The sequence below is a fragment of the Oryctolagus cuniculus genome, chromosome 7 (genome assembly GCF_051225735.1).
Source record: "Oryctolagus cuniculus isolate XC-2025 breed Fujian yellow rabbit chromosome 7, ASM5122573v1, whole genome shotgun sequence".
NCBI lineage: Eukaryota > Metazoa > Chordata > Mammalia > Lagomorpha > Leporidae > Oryctolagus > Oryctolagus cuniculus.
The window spans coordinates 15557934-15580391 of record NC_142873.1 but is presented as its reverse complement, the minus strand read 5'-3'; the positions used below and the strand labels follow the sequence as shown (position 1 = coordinate 15580391).

Sequence of the window (22458 nt, the reverse complement as noted above, 5' to 3'; positions counted from 1 at the left end):
TAGTAGACACATATAAATGTATATTCCTACATATAATGTAGTCTTCTAATATTAAAGGGTTTATATGTATTAAATCCCACTTTATATTTCACTGGGAAGCCTGCTATTCTCACCCCATGTTAGGTTTCACAATTTACCTTCTCTGACAGGTGCATCCCAGTTCAGCAGTCCTCACACTGTGGGGTGTCAGGAGCACCAAGGACACTGGGAAATCTCAAAGGCCAGAAAGTCCTGCAGTGAGAGATCTGCACCTGTGTGCTCGTCATTCTCTCTTCTGGTGATTCTTACACACCAAGTGTGGAGACCACTTCTCTAGGCAGTGTCACTGGCCTTGTTTGTACTTGGTTTTATGAATATATTACAGCTTAACCCTTCTCTTCCTGCTGGACATTTGCTATTTTCTTTTTTTTATTTTCTACGTAATATACTTTTTAAATTTAACGTTTTATTTGTGTATTTCACTCTAGTTCTGTGACAACAAAGTGACATCTGTATACCAGAGCATACATACATCAACAGTAAGATGTAGCCTTCCATTACACCACTGCTAGAATATTTAGCTTTCATAGGAGACATAAGCATGTAAGATGGCCACACCAAATAATTTTCTGTTTTTTTCTTAATCTTAATTTTTTAGCAAAAATACTTTTATCAATGTCAATGTTAATAGAACTATAAGTTATCTGTGTGATGTGGTACGTGTGTGTGGGAATCATTCAACTGTGTCATGTTGTATTTGTTGCTAGAGTAATCTCACACATACACATAAGGAACTGTCACCATAATTAAGGGCTAGCTACTGCTGTTAGTTGCACAATGATAAAGTTATTTTGAAAATATTGGTTATCCCACTTATATGTGAAAAATGCCCTTTCCACTTATACAGAAGAAAAAAAATATTCAGAAAGTTACTTTTGGCCTTGCTATGTCAAAAAGTCAACTGTACAAAGATCTAAGTTAAACTAAAATTATAATTTTAAAAGTCTATTAAAAACAAAAATGTCATGCATTTTATTATCAGTTATGTAGAGGCTTTAAAACTGTTCCAAGACCATATAATATATATATTAGCTTTTATACTGCTAATGCACAACTAACAGCAAACTTGGTTAGAATAACAGAAATCTTTCTTAATTACACCTTTATATATCACACTAGAGAGACAAATGCCACAAGATCTGCAGAACCATTCAGTTCTAAGCACTCAAATGGAAGAATAACTTTATGTGTTGTAGTCCTTCACATATAGAATAACAAAAGGAAAAAAATTCTGCAGTCTCACGTTACAAAAAAACGTACTGCTGTAAAATGTAAAGAAGGGGTAACAGGATATCTTCTATAACACAAAATAACACACCTAGTGTCAAAAAGCAAACAAAACTGCTAAATAAAAATATCAAAATAAAACAGAGCAACTGAAGCACAAATCCTGCATTAAATACAGTAAAGATTGAGTAAGACAATGCACTAGTTAATAAAAGACACAAAAATAGGGAGACCTAGGGCAACCAGTAAATAAAACCAAAAAAAAAAATGGGAAAACAACCTGAACCACTGTTTACCCTAGTTGGAGCACAATATTTATTGGTGTCTTTCCATATATAATACCTAACACTGTACGTTAAGTTTTTAATGTCACAGAAAAACTTGGTTCTCCCATGAAATTCTTTAATTTCTTGATGAATTTTTCAAAGTAGACATTATTATGAATGAAAAACAGCCAACAAATTGGCACCTCTATTTAATGATGAAGAATTACAGAAACTTTTTAAAAGTTATCAATCTTTTTTATCTGTTTTCCCCTCAGCTTCAAATCCATCAACTCCATCACTACCCCTTCTTCGCTTTCTGTTGAGGATGTTAAAACGTTGGCTCATTTCTGGTAATGGATCCATGCCTAACACTTTGTGTATTTGGTGGAATGCAAGGAGTCTCAAAGCAAACTGTGCACTGGATGTAATGTCTTCACGCTGCTGCTCAGTCATTGTTGCCAAGGTGTCAAATGGATCCTTTCCACAAGGATCCAGAAGTCCAGGGCCACCTTTAAGAATAATCCCAGAAGAAATACACTCAAAAACTCTTCTCAGTGCATCTCCAGGGCTCTGGGGACTAGAAGCACTACTGATTGCCTTCTCTACTAAAACTCCATAGCCCAGCTTGGAAAATCAGACCAAGTTGGAACTCATTGACAGGGGTCTCGGAGAATACATATGATTATCACACAGGACTGTAGACCATTAGCTCTAGCCTGGAACCACTTAGCTTGGCGTAGAGCAGCCAGAGCGTCAAGGCATTTTTTCCTGTCCAAGACATCCGGTGGATCTTTCACCATACCCGAGGTTACATCTCCTTCCCTCATGTTCTCTTCTTGAATAATTGGAGATGTCAGGGTGATAGTGACTTGCATTTTGGGTTCCACACAGGAATTCAAAATTATTGCCACTTCAGATACAGCCCATTTTATATCGTACTTCTCAGGACTTATAACAGCAAGCTGTTTGGGGAGGTTTTCTGCAATTCGGCTTAATAATGTCTTTGAAGGTTTTTCTGAGCAAAGCAAAACAAGGGTGACATTTCTATCTCCTCAGAGAAGTAATCCTTTTGCCAATACTCCCACTTGCAAAACTCCTTTCAAAGCTCTGTTTTTCCCTCCCTCTTTCTTATCATCTCCCTCCTTGTTCTTGCTCTTTTCATGTTCAAACTGTCTGAAACAAATTTTAAAGCACGTTCAGTGATAGGAACAATTTTTTGAACTGCCTGTGACTCCTCCTCAGTTGGATAAATGGTTGCATGCTTTGTCATCACATAACGGTCATCAGATGAGTCGGGACGACGCAAAGGTGCAGGCCCCTGTGGTTGAGGCAGCATGCCTGGTCGCACTCCCAGAGGCTGAAGGGGCCTGGAGGACCATGTGGATAGCCTCCGTCAGGCATCCAGTGGTGATCCTCCCAATGACGTTGTTCTTCCTCTTCTTCCCCAGGGCACGTCCTCTTCATAATGTCTCATTTCCATCCTCCAGTGCTCCTCCTCTTCTCGTCTTTGCCAATACTCCTCCTTCTGCATTTGCTTTCTCATTTTCTCTTCTTGAATCTTTCTTGCTCGAATACTGGACTTCACTTCTACTTGCAAATCTGGATTTACTTTTTTTTTAGATTGAAGTCTGTGTCTTCGTCCTTTTAAATGCATCTCCTTAGCATTGGGGTTATTAAAATTGCACTCGCATCATTTACAATGGAACCTAATTACTTTTTTTTAATTACTTTTCCTTCATCATTTTGTACCTCCTCCACATGATCGTGGCCCACTGGCTGGACGTCACTCTGTAAAGCTGCAAGAGATGCAGGTGTGACCGGCTCTGACACCGTGTCTGACTTTACTTCTGGAATGTGCTCAGAAGAAGTGACAGGAGCATTTTTAACACATTCCGTTCCTTTTCAGTCTTCTGCTTTGTTTCCTGCTGACTGCAGTTTATTACCACCAACAAAGTTTATTTTGGGTGTAGATGTTTTCTTGGCAGCCGTATTTGTAGGCACTGCTGATACTTTAGTGCTGGATGTGCTGTTAAGAGATGTGTTTCCTATAGTAGTAAGACCTTTCACTGAAGAAGTTGCTGTCGATGAAGCATTCACGGTGCACTTGTTTGCTGCAGTACTTGAAGGAGAGGCAGTCGGTTTTGAAGCAGATACAGCTGTTGAAGAAGTAGCTTGGCTAACAACGTTTGGCTCTGTTGATGGAATTGGTTTACCCAGTTTTGTATGTAATTTAACCACTTTCTGATGCTTAGCACCACAGATGTGGGCAGCATATGCATCTGCTCCTGTACAGGACACATCGCAGAGCTCACAATGCAGCTGGTTGAGTCCCACGAGCAGAGTTGTTACTGCTGCTGGTATTTTGTGAGGCTTTCAATGCGGCTTCTTTTTTAATGTTTCTGTCCTTCTAAATGGTCTTTGTAAGTCTGTGGTCCAGCACAGCTGATCTTACACACATCACAGCAGTGAATCTGGGGTGGTTTCGGGGCTGTTTGGTTTCAGCTGTTTATTTTGGAATGGTGCTTTTTTTAGTAAAGTGGTCCCTGTCCAGGCAGCTGCTGTAGCTTCTGTTGCTGCTGCTGCTGTGGGCAGCAGGAAGATGCAGCTGAGCACACTGCTGCTTCATAACCTGAGTGAGATGTGCAGAGTGAGTAACTGCCCTGCTGCTGTAAGTAGCACTCTGAGTGTAGGGCCGCACCACGGTGGCTGCAGCTGCTACTGGCTGTACGTGGGGGACACAGGACAAGTGGAGAAAGTAGTGGTAGCTGGACTCGGTGTGGCTGGTTTTATGGCTGTCACTGTCGAGTTTGCTGGGCTTGAGTATACGGAGTTGCTCCTTGGCTATAACCTGCTTTGGGAGCCGTCTGATGGTAGGTTTCAGCAACAGCAGGCTGAGGCCGGGCAGCAGCAGCGAGGGCAGCGGCAGTTGCTGGTGGTTGTTGGTAGTACTGCTGACTGTCGTAAGCTGCAGCAGGAGCTGTGGGTCTTACCTAGGAGTAGGAGTCCTGGGAATTTTGTGTAGGAGCTGGGGGAGGTGGTGCTGGTGCTTCTCGTTGCCTCTGGGTGTAACCACAGTCAGTTGCTGTGTGTGCAGCGGGGTAGCCTCCATAGGCGGCAGCTGTTGCTGCAGTGGCCACAGCTACTGAAGCAGGCCTGGCAACCACAACTGTGCATAGGGAGCAGTAACCGTGCGAGCAGCTGCTGGAGCCTGATGGACAGTGCAGCTAGAACTGTAGTTGGACGAGAACAGGCCACACCCGAAGCTGGCTGTTGGCTACAGTGGGCCGCCGCCGCCGCCGCCCCGCTGTGGTGAATCCAAAGTAGTTGCCGTCACCATTTTGGCATCTTCCCCAGCTGGCTGGCACAGAGGAGAAAGCACTACAGGGCATGTGGGAACCCTGGGCTCAGGCTGCTGCTGCTGCACTCCGAGCTCTCACCCGCGGCCTCCCTCCTGTGAGTAATATGCTTTGTGTAATACCAATATGGTGACATTACTTTCAGTGTATACCCTGACTAAAGTGACCGACTGCTATTGTTTGGCTGGAACTTACCACTGTTCCAGCCTGGTAAACTGTTAAAACTGATCACCCTAGAAAGTAGATAATTTTACATACATGTAACATTCGTATTGTAACATTTCCAAAAAGAATTTCATATTTTGCCATGCAGAGTGGTATATAGATAATGCTATTTAATTTTTGTTTTAATTTGCACTTCATTGTTGACAACTATGACTGATTTTTGTTAAATGTGTGTTAGTCTTTTAGGTTTTGTCGCTCCCCATCTTCGTGGAGGAACGACACAGGACCGTGTGCCGTTCTTTTGTCTGCTCGGCCCTCCCTGGGTTTGCTGCTGGTTCTTCCCGGGTTGGCTACCGTCCCTTCCACCTCCGTGGAAGGGCGGTTCCCCCTGGCCACTTTCCCCACTTCTGCGGGGGAGCGGCACACCGCCTGCCGGCTCTCTCGGGGGCTGCACAGGTGTTCCTTCAGATAGATGTTCCCCTTAGATGTTCCTGGTGCATGTTGTCTCTCTCCTCCTTTATAGTCCTCTCCACCAATCCCAACTCTGCTACCCACACGCCGAGTACGCTGCTCTCCTCCAATCAGGAGCGGCTCCTGCAGCTTGTCAAGTTGGTGAGAGGCAGCTGGGTAGAAGCTGTACGCTCCTTTCCCAGCGCCACATTGTGGGAGAGCAGATGCATAGAATAAGTCTTAATTCCAGTAACTTAGTCTAGTCCGAGTTGCTCCCAGTTGCTCCCCACAGGTTTCTTACTCTATGAATTATTTGTTCCCCTTTTTCTGATAGATTGTTTATTCTGCCATGTGATTTCTTAAGATTTTTAGATTCCAACATTAAATAACTGAAATTATCTTATGTTAGTCTATGTCTTATCTTTTACATGTATTTTGTTTTGCACAATTTAATTTTCACACAAATATTCAGTTAAAGTCTTATGCCTTTGTCTTTTAGTCATTTGTATATACTAGAGTAATAACATTTGTGCAAATATTTTCCTGTTAATTTGAAGATTTACCTTTGATGTTTCAATCTTTGGTATACCTAGAACTGTGTGCAGTTAGTTTTACTTCTTGTCATATAAATGGCAAATTATTCCAACAGTGTGGTGAGGATCTAAGAGTCATTGATTTATATCATATTTATGCACCAAATCTAATTTTTATATATTTCTTACTTCAGCTTATGGATTCTGGCTTCTGTTCATATAGTCTATGTTTGATCTCTATTCCTAACATCCCAATAATTTCTTAGTTATTATGATTTTTAATTAGGCATAATATATGGCAGAATATGTGATTTCACATTGTTCTTTTTTAATCCTCTTCTTGGTATTTGAGCAAAACCAATTGAATATATTGGGTTATGTAGAAATAATTTCTATCCTAACAATTCAATGAATTGAGGGTTCACTGTATATATGGGTTCATGAAGACAGTGCATTTCACCGTTTTCTCAAGAGGATTATTCATATTTGCAAAATATTCTGTTAAATATATTTAAAGAAAGACATTCCTCTGGGGATACTGAAAGAACACAGTGATTTTCTTTGACAGTTTATGAAATGCTCAGAAAAGAAGTTTTGGGAAGCCAAATAATTAAATTTTTTCATTTATATCAAAGAGTTTCTTTTTCAGCAGATATGTAAGAACATGAAATATATTGCCATTTCTCTCTAGATACTTTGGCCATTTCCCAGCGTGAACTCCACATAATTTTGTTCATGCGACTCTGGGATAGAAAAAGGCAAATAAGTAAGTACCCAGTATGAATGGACTTGGCAAAGGTTTTATGGTAAAATACAGTACTGTTCCAACTAATTAAAGAACAGAAATAGCCAAAAAAGAAGAAGAAGAAAAAAGAGAGAAAAAGAAATGAGAGACAGAAAGTGATGAAGAAAAACAATACTTCCCTCCCTCTATTGTCATCTAGAATGTGGTGGCAAATTCAAAACGAGCAGCCTCCAATTAGAAACAGAGTTCTCCAGGAAACTACTGAGGGACAGAAACTGAAGCTTAAGACAGGGGCGTGTAGTTTCTGTGAGGAAACTGTGTCAGCGTCGATTAAGTTAGTTGTTGCTTGTTTTCCAGAAGCAGGGAAGGATGCTTACTAGAACAGAGCAATCAATGGTTACTTTTCCAGCTTCTCTGCCAGGAAGGCAGCCTTGTCACTGGGCTTACAGCTGCAGAAATGCTCAGTCCTGATGGCCAGCATGAATATAAAAAGTTTTTGGATCAAAGTAAATATACTTTAATGCCATTTTCTGTGCACTGTGAAGTGCTCTTTTACACTATCGAACATTAGCAGATGTGTTGTCTCATAATTCTTTTAATATATAAACTTGTGTGTATTTGGATAGCTGAGTGTAACTTTCTGGTCACATTAATAGAAAAAAATATTTGCTCAAAAGCCAGAATAGAATGATCTCTGGATAAATATAAAATAAAGCATAAAGGAAATATTAATTTTTACACTCAACAATTTTATGTTTTATATATTCAAATTTCTGAAACCATGTTAAAGAGCAAGTGACAAATTATAAGAAATATCTGTAACATAAAATAGAGCTAGGCCGGCGCCACGGCTCACTAGGCTAATCCTCCGCCTAGCGGCGCCAGCACACCGGGTTCTAGTCCCAGTTGGGGCGCCGGATTCTGTCCCAGTTGCCCCTCTTCCAGGCCAGCTTTCTGCTGTGGCCAGGGAGTGCAGTGGAGGATGGCCCAGGTGCTTGGGCCCTGCACCCCATGGGAGACCAGGAAAAGCACCTGGCTCCTGGCTCCTGCCATCGGATCAACGCGGTGCGCAGGCCGCAGCGCACCGGCCACGGCGGCCATTGGAGGGTGAACCAACGGCAAAGGAAGACCTTTCTCTCTGTCTCTCTCTCTCTCACTGTCCACTCTGCCTGTCAAAAAATAAAAAATAAAAAATAAATAAAATAGAGCTAATAGTTTAAAAAACAGATAAAGATCACAGAGAAAAATATGTGGCCATATAATAAAAATGGGGATAGCGATTAAGCTGTTGTCATGAAAATGACAACATAAAATGGTTTCAATAAGATAAAATTTTGTTTCGTTTTCATGTGAGAACAAAGAGACTGACCAGTGAGCTCTGAGGCATTGATCACTGAAGCTTCTTCTGTCCATCATTCAGTGTCCTGGGAGCATTGTCTGTAACCACAGGTAAGCTAGGTCGCCACTTCTCCAGGTTCTCAAGTACTGGGGAACCAGAGGACAGCATCACCTTGTACACAATAGAATATTGAATACATCTCTTCCACTCTGTTCAGTTGTTGAAAATTTAGTCTCATAGCCATAGCAACTGCAAGGGAGAGTGGAGGATGCATTCTATGAGTAAGAGGTCAAGTGTCCAGAAGAAAATAGAACTAATGCTCTGCCATAGGTTGGCACAGTACCTGGGGAAAAAATGTTCACAAAGAAATATGAACATGTACATTTAATAGACTAAATGATATAAAAACAGTAGTACAATGTACTAAAACAGAAGTACATGCTCTTTTTTTGATCTCACAAGATTTTTCACAAATGTTAATAATAGCTATTGAAAATATAACAAAATGAGCATTTTCAAATATTGTTGGTAAAAAATATATATACATAGGTATTACTTTAATGGAAAGCAGTTTGGCCTTAAATAGAGAAGTGCCTACAGGTCCAAATTGAGAACCATTATGTGCAAATTACTGGCCAACACTCTTCAAAACTGCTGCTATCATAAAGACCAAGGAAAACTGCATGTTTGCTCCAGGTTAAAGAAGATATGAAAGAAGATATAGTGCTATTATATGCTTCCTGACCTAGGGAAAAAAAACATTGTTTTACAAAGCATGAATACAATCTATAGACTAGATAGAAATTTTATTTTTTTTTAATTTTGATCATTGTACTGTGGTTATACGAGGTGTTAAAAATAGGAAATCAGATAATGGGCATTTGAGAACTCTAGTATGATTTTGAACATTTTTGTAATTTTGAAATGACTTCAAAATGAAGTTTCATCATACTTAAAAGTAGACCCTCCTTCTGAACCCTTCTCCTTGTTTATCCTGTGCATTAAATTATCAGAAAGCTAGTTAAACTTTAACCCTTCCAAAGCTACAAGCTGCAAATGCCTCCTTTGGGAATAGTCTATGCATATGATACACCAGAATGCTTACAACAAACTGCATACTAACTAAATGTCAAATTTCATACATGTTCAGCCTATTTCTGCAATTGGAATGATTTCCTGAAAAATAATGTACATTGAAGCTTTTTGCCATTTTTTCTGTCTTCTCATTTTTCTCCAATTCCTTGCTACTATTGCATTTTCAATTGTTTCTGTTCCACTTATTTTATTTAAGTGAGGATGTGTTTTCCAACACATTTTTTAGAATTCTTAAATAAATAAATAGTCACACAAATCACCTATAACTCCATCTCATTTTTATGTTATAATTTTATTTAAATATATAAAAGTAAATCATATGCATTCTAAACTTCGTCAATGTTACAAAGTTAAAATATTATATTTGTCATTATTTTATATTGGTCATGCCTATGGTTGTATCTACCAAAGCCACAGAGAAATGTAATCAGCCAGATGTTTGAGTCTAAAAACAAAGGCAAATATACAGCTATAAGAAACATCTGGAGGTTGCAAAGATTATTCTGAGTTACTCAATGTTTATCTTTATCCAAATACCTTCAGTGTATCTCATCTCCCCAGGCTGGTGAACACAGACACACTGAACTATCTCCAAGGTACATATGTAATGTTGTAGATAGTTGACACCTCAAGATGAAAGCATAGCTCACATTAGTGTTGATTAACATCAGTATATTTTGAAATATTCTTGATTATCCTGACAAATTCTGGGAATACTGGTCAAAAACAGTCGAACAGAGATTCTGTGTTCACAACAGAAAGTAACCCTGATAGACTGAAATGACAGTGAGTTGGTAGAAAGAATACCTTCTCTGACACGTGGGAAGCAGAGATCACAGTTATACCAAATACCCATCTGTGGGGAGCAATCCGGACTAGACTGAGTTGCTCGAATTAGGACTTATTCTATGCATCTGCTCTCCCACAATATGGCGCTGGGAGAGAAGTAAACAGCTTCCGCACAGCTGCCTCCAGTTCAACCAATTAACTGTAGGACTTGCTCCTGATTGGAGAGCAGCGTACTCAGCCGAGTTGGGATTGGCGGAGGAGGACTATAAAGGAGGAGAGAGACGGCATGCACCAGGAACATCTATGGGGAACATCTAAGGGAACCCGTGCAGCCCCTGAGAGAACCGGCCGGCGGTGTGCCACTCCCCTGCGGAAGTGGGGAATGTGGCCAGGGGGAACTGCCCTTCCACGGAGGTGGAAGGGATAGTAGCCAACCCGGGAAGAACCAGCAGCAAACCCGGGGAGGGCCGAGCAGACAAAAGAACAGCGCAGGGTCCTGTGTCGTTCCTCCACGAAAGAGGGGGAGCGACATAATGGTGCCGTGACTCGGATAGGAAACCTAGCTTGGATAGGAAACCTAGGACGGATAGCAAACTTAGGAGGGAAGAAACGGGAAGAACTAGGGAAAATATCGGAGAGAGAGACTAGCAAACAGCCTAGGGAAAAGCCGGACGAAAAAGGTGCCGGAAGAAGCTATTGAAAGCCTAGGCATAGACTCGGATACGGACTACGGGGGGAAGCTGGGAGGAATCTCTAAGGTCGAAAGCGAAAGTGAAAGCTAGAACAAACAGACTCGGACGCGGACTGTGGGGAGAGGCCAGGAGAAATGAGGGAGGAATATCGTTGGAGGAAAGCTTGGGGAAACATACCGGGTAGAGAAAAATGTTAGGGAAATTGAAGCCGCGGGGGGCAGGCCAAGGCGGAAACGAAAGCCACTTTGGGATTCTCAAGTTAGCCCGGGAATAGGGGGCGAAAAGTTAAAACCAGAAGCTGAGACGTAAGCCAGATTGGGATCCGTCTGATTAGCCCGGGGAGCAAAGGACGGGAAGCCAGATCGTGGGGCGGAGACGTACGCTGGGTTGAATTCGCCAGGCTAGCCCGGGGAACTTAGATTGAATCCTAGTGGCGGAGACGCAAGCTACGCTGTGTTACTCGCGGAAGCCGCCGCGTGCAGAGAGAGCACGGGGCGTGAATAGATAGGGAACGCTGGCGTAGGCCGTGGTTCAGACGCGAAAGGGTTAAGCGTGGAGACCGCGGACCGCGCAAAGCCGGGAAGCCGCGCAGAGAGGCGCGCGGGCTGAAGCGGCGCAGAGCCGGGAACCCGCCGGCGGGACGAGGTGCCGGAAAGCCGCAGGGATAAGAGAAACAGAAGTTTGGAAGTGAAGTAAAAGAGAAATGGGAATGCTGGAAGATAGAAGTGAAATGGGAGAGGTAGGAATGCCCGGAGATAGAGAAATAGAGAAAAATAAGGCCTCCCCTCAACATGCCAATTAGAAGGCTTGGATTCGGTCTGCCTGATTTAAGGCGGTAAGCGCCAGCAAAGCTCGACCAGAGTATGAGCTGCAGGTCACCGAAGATAGGCACAAACCAACACTAATAAGTCTCCCCCACAATACGGCAATGAGAAGGCTTGGATTCGGTTTGCCTGATAGGTTTTGTAAACACCTGCAGGCAGTTCTAGCAGAGCAGAGCATGCGCTGCAGGGCACCGAACACAGGCACGCATCAGCGCCTAAAAACCTCCTCACAATGGCGAAGAGAGGACCCGGATTCGGTTTTCCTGATTGATAGGACTTGTAAGAGCCTGTGGCAACTCTAGCAAGTACAGCAGAGTGTGTGCTGCGGGACACCGAAGACAGGCGCGTATCAACGCCAAAAAATAAAAAGAAAGGGGGATCTGTGGGGAGCAATCCGGACTAGACTGAGTGTGGGGAGCAATCCGGACTAGACTGAGTTGCTCGAATTAGGACTTATTCTATGCATCTGCTCTCCCACAATATGGCGCTGGGAGAGAAGTAAACAGCTTCCGCACAGCTGCCTCCAGTTCAACCAATTAACTGTAGGACTTGCTCCTGATTGGAGAGCAGCGTACTCAGCCGAGTTGGGATTGGCGGAGGAGGACTATAAAGGAGGAGAGAGACGGCATGCACCAGGAACATCTATGGGGAACATCTAAGGGAACCCGTGCAGCCCCCGAGAAGAGCCGGCCGGCGGTGTGCCGCTCCCCTGCGGAAGTGGGGAATGTGGCCAGGGGGAACTGCCCTTCCACGGAGGTGGAAGGGATAGTAGCCAACCCGGGAAGAACCAGCAGCAAACCCGGGGAGGGCCGAGCAGACGAAAGAACAGCGCAGGGTCCTGTGTTGCTCCTCCACGAAGAGGGGGAGCGACATAATGGTGCCGTGACTCGGATATGAAGCCTAGGCAGGACTCTGTGTCGCTCCTCCATGAAGAGGGGGAGCGACATAATGGTGCCGTGACTCGGATATGAAACTTAGGAGGGAAGAAACGGGAAGAAGCAGGAAAATACCGGAGAGAGAGACTAGCGAAGAGCCTAGGGAAAAGCCGGACGAGAAAGGTGCCGGAAGAAGCTATTGAAAGCCTAGGCATAGACTTGGATATGGACTGTGGGAAAGAAGTTAGGATTTGAAAGCGAAAGTGAAAGCTTTCACAGACTCGGATGCGGACTATGGCGGGGAAGCTAGGAGATTGAAAGCGAAAGTGAAACCTGGAGGAGGCTTGGACTCGGATACGGACTGTGGGAAAGAAGTTAGGATTTAAAGTGAAAGCAAGAAGAAACTTAGACTCAGATACGGACTGCAGGTTGAAAGTGAAAGTGAAACCTAGAGGAAACTTGGACTCGGATATGGACTGTGGGGAGAAGCCAGGAGAAATGAGGGAGGAATATTGTTGGAAGAAAACTTGGGGAAGCATGCCGGGTAGAGAAAAATGTTAGGGAGGATGAAGCCGCGAGTGCAGGCCAAGCCACCTTGGAATTCTTCAAGTCACCCCGGGGAGCAAGAGGCGAAGATCTGGAACCAGAGGCAGAGACGTGGGCCGCCAGGATTCGCCAGGTTAGTCCGGGGAACTTGGACTGAATGCCGGTGGTGGCGGAAACATTCGCGGAAGCCGCCGCGTGCAGAGAGAGCACGGGGCGTTGGCGCGAGGCCGTGGTGCGGGCGCGAAGTGCGTGGAGACCGCGGAGCGTGCGCGCAGAGCCAGGAACCCGCCGGCGGGGCGAGGCGCCAGGAAGCCGCGCAGAGCTGTGAAGCCGCTGCGGGGCGGGCGCCGGCGGGGCGAGGCGCCGGGAAGCTGCGCGGAGCCGTGAAGCTGCCGGCAGGGCGAGGCGCCGGGAAGCGGCTCAGAGCCGGAAAGCTGCCGAGAAGCAGCCTCGGGGCAGGCGCAGCGGGAAGCTGCGGGGATAAGAGAAACAGAAGTTTGGAAGTGGAGTGAGAGAAATGGGAATGTTGGCAGACAGAAGTAAAATGGGAGAAATAGGAATGCCCGGAGATAGAGAAATAGAGAAATAGAAAGGCCTCCCCTCAACATGGCAATAAGAAAGCTTGGATTCGGTCTGCCTGATTAAGTGAGGCGATGAGCACGATGAGCACCTGCGGCGGCTAGCAGCTTATGCGCCGCAGGTCACCGAAGACAGGCACGAATTAACATCAGTAAGGCTTCCCCCACAATGCAACAATTAGGAGGCTTGGATTCGGTCTGCCTGATTAAGGCGGTAAGCGCCAGCAAGCAGCTCGACCAGAGTATGAGCTGCAGGTCACCGAAGATAGGCACGAACCAACACTAATAAGTCTCCCCCACAATACGGCAATGAGAAGGCTTGGATTCGGTTTGCCTGATAGGTTTTGTAAACACCTGCAGGCAGTTCTAGCAGAGCAGAGCATGCGCTGCAGGGCACCGAACACAGGCACGCATCAGCGCCTAAAAACCTCCTCACAATGGCGAAGAGAGGACCCGGATTCGGTTTTCCTGATTGATAGGACTTGTAAGAGCCTGTGGCAACTCTAGCAAGTACAGCAGAGTGTGTGCTGCGGGACACCGAAGACAGGCGCGTATCAACGCCAAAAAATAAAAAGAAAGGGGGATCTGTGGGGAGCAATCCGGACTAGACTGAGTTGCTCGAATTAGGACTTATTCTATGCATCTGCTCTCCCACAATATGGCGCTGGGAGAGAAGTAAACAGCTTCCGCACAGCTGCCTCCAGTTCAACCAATTAACTGTAGGACTTGCTCCTGATTGGAAAGCAGCGTACTCAGCCGAGTTGGGATTGGCGGAGGAGGACTATAAAGGAGGAGAGAGACGGCATGCACCAGGAACATCTATGGGGAACATCTAAGGGAACCCGTGCAGCCCCTGAGAGAACCGGCCGGCGGTGTGCCACTCCCCTGCGGAAGTGGGGAATGTGGCCAGGGGGAACTGCCCTTCCACGGAGGTGGAAGGGATAGTAGCCAACCCGGGAAGAACCAGCAGCAAACCCGGGGAGGGCCGAGCAGACAAAAGAACAGCGCAGGGTCCTGTGTCGTTCCTCCACGAAAGAGGGGGAGCGACACCCATCCCCAAGACTTCAGTGACAATATGGGTCTTTATTTAATAGGTTTGGGCACTATGTTTTCTCCCTGGGAAGTTTCCCTTAACAGAACATATCCCAGCCTGATATGTGAAGTCCTAAGTTAAGTTCTGAATGACCTTGACTAACACAGGGAAATTATCATAAGTTTTCATTGTAAAAATTGCAACGCTGAATAGCAGTGCACGACTTCTGCAGTTATCATTATGATTAGCTCCTGGTTAGATCTAAGGTGCCTCCAGAAACCTCTGTCTTAGCACCACAGCCCCATTGTATAAGCAGCTACTGCCAGACACCACTTAGTGAAATCTGTTCTTAGAAATTACGAAGGAATGAGGATGAGGGAATGAAGATTGTGAGATCGTGTGTGTTTCTTTTTTTTTTTTTCAGACCTATTGTCATGTTTAATCCCAGTGAGAGTCAAGTTGGGAATTGCTAATTTCTTTCTTTTTTTTTTTTACAGAAGATCATTTTAGTATACATTAAGTAAACATTTCAACAGTTTGCTCCCACACAGAAACATAAAGTGAAAAATAATAGATGATTTTTTAAATGATGATGAAATCAGATCAGACCTGTTGTCATGTTTAATCCCAGTGAGAGTCAAGTTGGGAACTGCTAATTTCTTCTTCTTTTTTTTTTTTTACAGAAGATCAGTTTAGTATACATTAAGTAAAGATTTCAACAGTTTGCACCCCCATAGAAACACAAAGTGAAATATACTGTTTGAGTACTCGTTATAGCATTCAGTCTCAATGTACAGCACATTAAGGACAGAGATCCTACATGAGGAGTAAGTGCACAGTGACTCCTGTTGTTGACTTTACAAATTGACACTCCTGTTTATGGCATCAGTAATCTCCCTATGCTCCAGTCATGAGTTTCCAAGGCTATGGAAGCCCCTTGAGTTCTCCGACTCTTATCTTGTTTAGACAAGGTCATAGTCAAAGTGGAGGTTCTCTCCTCCCTTCAGAGAAAGGTACCTCCTTCTTTGAAGACCTGTTCTTTCCACTGGGATCTCACTCACAGAGATCTTTCATTTAGGTTTGTTGTTGGTGTTGTTGTTGTTTTGTTTTTGTTTGTTTGTTTGCTTTTGTTTTTGCCAGAGTGTCTTGGCTTTCCATGCCTGAAATACTCTCATGGGCTTTTCAGCCAGATCAGAATGCCTTTAGGGCTGATTCTGAGGCCAAAGTGCTGTTTAGGACATCCGCCATTCTATGAGTCTGCTGAGTATCTCGCTTCCCATGTTGGATCACTCTCCCCTTTATTTATTCTATCGGTTAGTATTAGCAGGTACTAGACTTGTTTATGTGCTCCCTTTGACTCTTAGTCCTTTCATTCTGATCAATTGTGAACTGAAATTGAGCACTTGGACTAGTGAGATGGCATTGGTACATGCCACCTTGATGGGATTAAATTGGAGTCCCTGGTATGTTTCTAACTCTACCATTTGGGGCAAGTCAGCTTGAGCATGTCCCAAATTGTACATGAGATCGTGTGTGTTTCTCTGTGTGTGTTCGTATGTGTGGGGGTGTGTGTGTTAACATGCTATCAGATCTCCTATAACTGAACCCATTCACCTTATTCTGATTTTTTTAGAAAACATGCTTTTGCTAAAACTGCAAAAATTTGTAGAATTTAATAGGCACATTATAGATATATTCAATTCGATGTTAGAAATACTAACAACCTGAAATGCTAACAACCCTTTAAGATGACCAAAAACATAAATCAGGTAGTTCTATGGGAAATAGCAGATCAAACCTGAACAAAAATGAGGGTATACTGTTTATTTTTATTTTGTTACAGCTTATTTTTAAATACCTTTAGTTAGACACAAATAAATACACATATTTAAAAAACATAGGATTTGGCTGGCGCCACGGCTCAACAGGCTAATCCTCCGCCTTGCGGCGCTGGCACACCGGGTTCTAGTCCCGGTTGGGGCACCGGAGTCTGTCCCGGTTGCCCCTCTTCCAGGACAGCTCTCTGCTATGGCCCGGGAGTGCAGTGGAGGATGGCCCGAGTGCTTGGGCCCTGCACCCCATGGGAGACCAGGAGAAGCACCTGGCTCCTGCCTTCGGATCAGCGCGGTGCGCTGGCTGCAGTGCACCGGCTGCGGCGGCCATTGGAGGGTGAACCAATGGTAAAGGAAGACCTTTCTCTCTGTCTCTCTCTCTCTCACTGTCCACTCTGCCTGTCAAAACAAAACAAAACAAACAAACAAACAAAAAAAAAACATAGGATTTGATATATGATGCCATCTACGAAAAAAATCATGGACATAACCCTAAAATTTTCCTCATGTCCCTTTTTTTATATTGTGGTAAAAGACATGATATAAAATTTACCAAATTAATGATTTAAATGTCTAATACAGAAGTAGCTACATACACCTTGTGCAGTAGATCTCTAGGACTTTCTCATCTTGCAAAATTACAATTCTATATCTGTTTGACAGCAGTTCTGCTAATTGAAGCTTTGTAACCCCTGACCATCATCTTCCTATTCCCCTAATCCCTACCCAGAATCTTGTAATTCTCTATTCTGCTCTTTGCTTATATGAGTTTGATTTTTTAGATTCGGCATGTTACTAAGACATGCAGTATTTGTCTCCCTGTGCCTACTTCACTTAATATTATAATCTCCAATTTCAGTCATTTTCTGCAAATAATGGCATTTTGTCATGGCCTTTGTGTGTGTGTGTGTGTGTGTGTGTGTGTGTGTGTGTGTGTGAGAGAGAGAGAGAGAGAGAGAGAGAGAGAGAGAGAGAGAGAGAGAGAGAGAGATTGGATAGTATTCTATTATTTTTAGAAGCCACATTTCCTTTAGCTACTCATATGTTACACAACCACTTAGGTTGATTCCATAACTTGGCTGTAGCAAATAATACTGTGATGAACATGGGAACACAGATACTCTTTGACATAATGGTTTCGTATCTTTTGGGTTAATATCTGGAAGTTAGATTGTGGATCACAGTGCAACTCTAATTTTAGTATTTTGAGAAAGCTTCATCCAGTTTTTCATAATAGCTGTGCTAATTTACATTTTCACCAACAGTGTACAAGGGCTTTTGTCTCAATCCTCATCAATACTTGATATCTTTCATCCTATTTTTATTGACCTTCTCTCCAGTTGATCTGTTCATTTTTGAAAATAAAGGACTAAATTATAATATTACTTTGTTACTTTATTTCTCCCTTCAGTTCTGAAAATGTTTTCCTTTTATTTCTTTTATTTGTGTCCTTTGCTCTTATCTCTGAATATGTATTTATAATCCCTAATGAAATGGCCCTTTTCTGCTTACATTGTTTATTTCTTTGTCTCTTGTGACCATTTTTAAATTAACTTGTATTTTTTCAAATATAAATATGGTCACCTCTGTTCCCTTTTGGTTCCCATTTGCATGAGATATCTTTTTTCTAATCCCTTCACTTTCAGCCTATGTATGTCCTCATATAAATTGAATCTCTGTAGTCAGCAGTCTCATATTCATTTTTAATCCTTACTTCCCAATGCCTCCTGCTTCTGCCATCCCTTATTCTCCAGAAAATGACTGATTTGTGTTCTTTTACTTTGGATGCATTTGCACTTTCTAGAATTTTATAAAAAACAAAGTCTACAGCATATGGTTATATTTGTATAGTGAAATTAGCATAATTATTTTGAATATCAGGCAAAAAAAGTAATAAAACCATCAAGATTACAAGTGCAGAATTAAAACTCTCCTTACTTTCAGGCTCCATAATTGTGAGAAAATCGGATGCAGTTTATAAAAAACTATCAGAACTCCTAAGCAAGCTTAGCCAGGTCACAGAACAATATATTCAATGCCACTTAATTTCCAAGTAGTATCCACTGCACGAATATGATAATTTGCTTATCCATTCTTCTTTTGATGGATATTTTGCGTTTCGTTTTCAGTTTTGTACATGATATAATCCTTATGGAATTGCATGTAAAACTTTTGTATGGACATCTTTTCATTTCTCGAGTTCTAGGAGGTCATAGCTGGATTATATAATAGTTAAATATTTAACTTTTTTGAAGCTGCCAAGCAGGTTTCTGTAGTAGTTTTACCATTTTATTTTCCCACTAACTATGTATGAGAATGTTAGTTGAGTTGCTGTACATACTCACTGTTACTGGAGTGGTCAGGCTTTTAATTTCAGATGAATAATAGTATCTTACAGTGTTTTCATTTCCATTTACCTAATGACAAATGATTGAGAATCTTCACAGGCTTATTTGTCATCTGCATGTTTTTTGGTGAATTGTTTGTTCAAATAATTTGCTCACCTTTTTAACTGACTTGTTTTACTGTGAAGTCAGTTCTTTTTATATTCTAGATATAAGGGCTTCATCAGTTATGTGTTTTTCAAATATTTTTCCCGGTCTATGGCTTGTTTTTGTTTACTTATTTCTAATTTTCTTGACAGTACCTTTTAAATAATAATTATTTTAATAAAACATTTTAAATAATAACTAATTTTAATAACAACATCCAGCTTGTCATTTATAATAATTATTTTAATTTTAGTAAATACAGTTTATCAAATTTTTTAATTTATGCATCATGCTTTTGGTTGTGGCTAAGAAATCTTTCCCTGGACTAAGAGTCAAAGGGAGCACATAAACAAGTCTAGTACCTGCTAATACTAACCGATAGAATAAATAAAGGGGAGAGTGATCCAACATGGGAAGCGAGATACTCAGCAGACTCATAGAATGGCGGATGTCCTAAACAGCACTTTGGCCTCAGAATCAGCCCTAAAGGCATTCTGATCTGGCTGAAAAGCCCATGAGAGTATTTCAGGCATGGAAAGCCAAGACACTCTGGCAAAAACAAAAGCAAACAAACAAACAAAAACAAAACAACAACAACACCAACAACAAACCTAAATGAAAGATCTCTGTGAGTGAGATCCCAGTGGAAAGAACAGGTCTTCAAAGAAGGAGGTACCTTTCTCTGAAGGGAGGAGAGAACCTCCACTTTGACTATGACCTTGTCTAAACAAGATAAGAGTCGGAGAACTCAAGGGGCTTCCATAGCCTTGGAAACTCATGACTGGAGCATAGGGAGATTACTGATGCCATAAACAGGAGTGTCAATTTGTAAAGTCAACAACAGGAGTCACTGTGCACTTACTCCTCATGTAGGATCTCTGTCCTTAATGTGCTGTACATTGAGACTGAATGCTATAACGAGTACTCAAACAGTATATTTCACTTTGTGTTTCTATGGGGGTGCAAACTGTTGAAATCTTTACTTAATGTATACTAAACTGATCTTCTGTAAAAAAAAAAAAAGAAGAAGAAATTAGCAGTTCCCAACTTGACTCTCACTGGGATTAAACATGACAATAGGTCTGATCTGATTTCATCATCATTTAAAAAATCATCTATTATTTTTCACTTTATGTTTCTGTGTGGGAGCAAACTGTTGAAATGTTTACTTAATGTATGCTAAACTGATCTTCTGTATATAAAGAGAATCGAAAATGAAAAAAAAAAAAAAAAGAAATCTTTCCCTAACTCCAAGTCACTAGTTGAGTTTTATAGATGTGGGATATTGATTTTAAAAATCTTGTTATTATTGATCATGAATATTAAATTGTTCAAGCATTTTCCATTGAGTTACTTTTACATCTTTGTTGAAAATCATTTTTCTGTGTGTATGAGGTCTGTTTCTAGATTCCCTATTTGTTTCACTGATCTAGTTGTCTGTCATTTTGCTGTGGTTTTATAAAACTTTTGAATTCAGATACTGTTAGTCTTTTAACTTTGTTCTTTCAAAGTTTTATTTGTTTCAGGTCCTCTGCATTTGCATATAAATTTTAGAATCCATCCCATTAACTTTCATTTTTATAAAGCTTTCTGGAATTTTTAGGAATGCTTTGAATCTATAGATCAATGTAGGGGGAATTGACATTTCAATAACATTGAAAATTCCCACCCATGAATTTAGTATATCTCTCCACTGATTTAAGTTTTTATTATTTTTTTCTCCGAAATGTTTATAGTTATCAGAGTACAGTTTTGGTACTTCTTTAAGAAGATTTATACCTAAATGCTTTTTTCTAATGTTACTGCAAATGGGCAAATGGTGTGCTTATTTTTAGTTCAATTTCTGATTTTTTAAATTGTTTTTGTATAGTGATCTTGTGTCCTGCAAACTTTCTAAATTTGCTTATTTGTTCCAGTTGCTTTGTAAAGACTACATCCTATTTTCAAGACAATTATAGGGTCTGATAGTGAAGACTATTTTATTTCTCCATTTCAAATATAGATAAGCTTTCACTTATTTTCCCTAATTGCAAAGAACAGAACCTCTTGAACAAGGTTAAAAATTAATGCTATGGTAGACATTTTTGCCTTTTTTTTTATCTTAGGGGGAAAGTCTTGAATCTATAAAAAAAAAAAACTTTTAAGTTTTTTAAGGTGAACAAGTTTAATGTATTTCACATACACAGAATTATGAGCATAGTGATACTACCCACCTTACATTCCCTCCCACTCATGCTCCCGCTCTCTCTCCTCCTTCCTTTCTCATTCTTTCTTTTTAATTTTTGCAATGACACACTTTCCATTTATTTTATAATCATAAAATTAACTAAGCATAGCCCTTGTCTCTGCTGTTGAGTCACAGTGTTTTTTTTTTTTTTCGCTCACACTATTTGCCTAATTTTTATTTACTGTAGGGTTACTCTTATGAGTATAAAGCAAGCTGAAAATAGACCTTTGTAAAAATTGTGAGTGGGAATAGGAGATGGAGGAGGAAGAAGGGTTGGACTATGGGGGGGAGGGAGGGTAAGGGGGAAGAATCACTGTTTCTAAATTTGTGTATATGAGATGCATAAAGTCTGTTTACCAAACAAAATATATAAAAATAAAAAAAAAAAAAACAAGAAAAATCGTAAGAAGAAAAGAACCACAGTGATTCTCGGATCTGTGTGTTTGTAATTTTAACCAAATTTAAATATTTAAGCAGTGAATTCGATCTGTTCCCCACCTTTCATCAGAAACAAAATTAGATACATTAGGATGCATGAGATCACTTTATAAGTCACTGATATTGTGTTTATTGCCATTTTATGTTTCATTTAGGACTCTTTCTGCTGCTAAATCTTCAAGTTTTTAATCTTACCTTCTGTGATATCTATTCTGCTATTATTCTTATAATTCATCCCAGTGTATTTTTCATTACAGGCCGTGCAGTTTTACCTCTAAGAATTCAATGTGGGAGACAGACGAATGCTGTCTCTGATACCTTCCACATCTCTATTTAACTTAGTCAACGTTTCTTCCAAGTAGAGAACATACAGAATAAAGTTATAATAACTGCTGTAATATCCTCTCGGCTAGTTATAACATCTGTGGCAGTGTTGACTGATTTTCTCCTCATTAAATCTCACAGTTTTCTTCTTTGCATGCTTGGAAATTTTTTTTATTGAATTCCATAGGTGGTGAATTTTACCTTGTTGGATGCTGATTATTTTTTTAATTCCTATGAAACCTAAAACAGGAACTTTGTTCCTAGGCACAGTTAAGTTATGTAAAAAAAAAAAAAAAAGGTTTAACACTTTTAGAGCTTGTATGTCAAGCCTTTCAGGAAGATGATGTAATTTTTGTCTGGGTGTAACTACACAATATCACTGAGGCAAGACCTTTCTGGGACTGGCCCTGTGATCTGTGGACTTAAAGCTCTTTCCTTTTTGCTTGTGGAAGCTGGCACTAGTAGTGGCCCATTGTAAGTGAGGTACTCTTCAATCTAATTCTATATTCAAAGATTTTTCATGGTCATGGGTACTGATCAGTACTGTTAGTACCCAAGTGCTTCTGCCAATCTCTGGAGTTTTTTCTCTGTGT

At 41.5% G+C, this 22458-nt stretch overlaps 1 pseudogene; it reads right to left on the bottom strand.

The window, feature by feature from the left end:
* Window positions 1–1778: 1778 nt before the first annotated feature.
* LOC149125311 (zinc finger RNA-binding protein pseudogene) lies at window positions 1779–21110 on the bottom strand (annotated as a pseudogene).
* Between the last annotated feature and the right edge of the window lie 1348 nt (window positions 21111–22458).